This window comes from Bison bison, unplaced genomic scaffold, assembly GCF_000754665.1.
Source record: "Bison bison bison isolate TAMUID 2011002044 unplaced genomic scaffold, Bison_UMD1.0 scf7180017864469, whole genome shotgun sequence".
Classification (NCBI taxonomy): Eukaryota; Metazoa; Chordata; class Mammalia; order Artiodactyla; family Bovidae; genus Bison; species Bison bison.
Genome location: NW_011495030.1, coordinates 8,365,509 through 8,365,785, shown reverse-complemented (window position 1 = coordinate 8,365,785; position 277 = coordinate 8,365,509).

Genomic DNA, 277 nt, shown 5'->3' with positions numbered 1-277 from the left:
TGATCTGCCTGGTGTCTACATGTCACCCTAAACTGACCAACAGGACCCATTTCCCAATCTTGTCCCAAGGGACAGAAAGTTCCTACTGGACACAGCCAAAGCCATTTGGTTCCTTACTTCTATATCTGAGCATGGGTGGATCTGGGTTTGAACATCAGCAGCATTAAATAAAATTCCTTTGCCAACAAAGGTCCGTCTAGTCAAAGCTATGGTTTTTCCAGTAGTCACGTATGGATGTGAGAGTTGGACTATAATGAAAGCTGAGCATCCTTTTCCA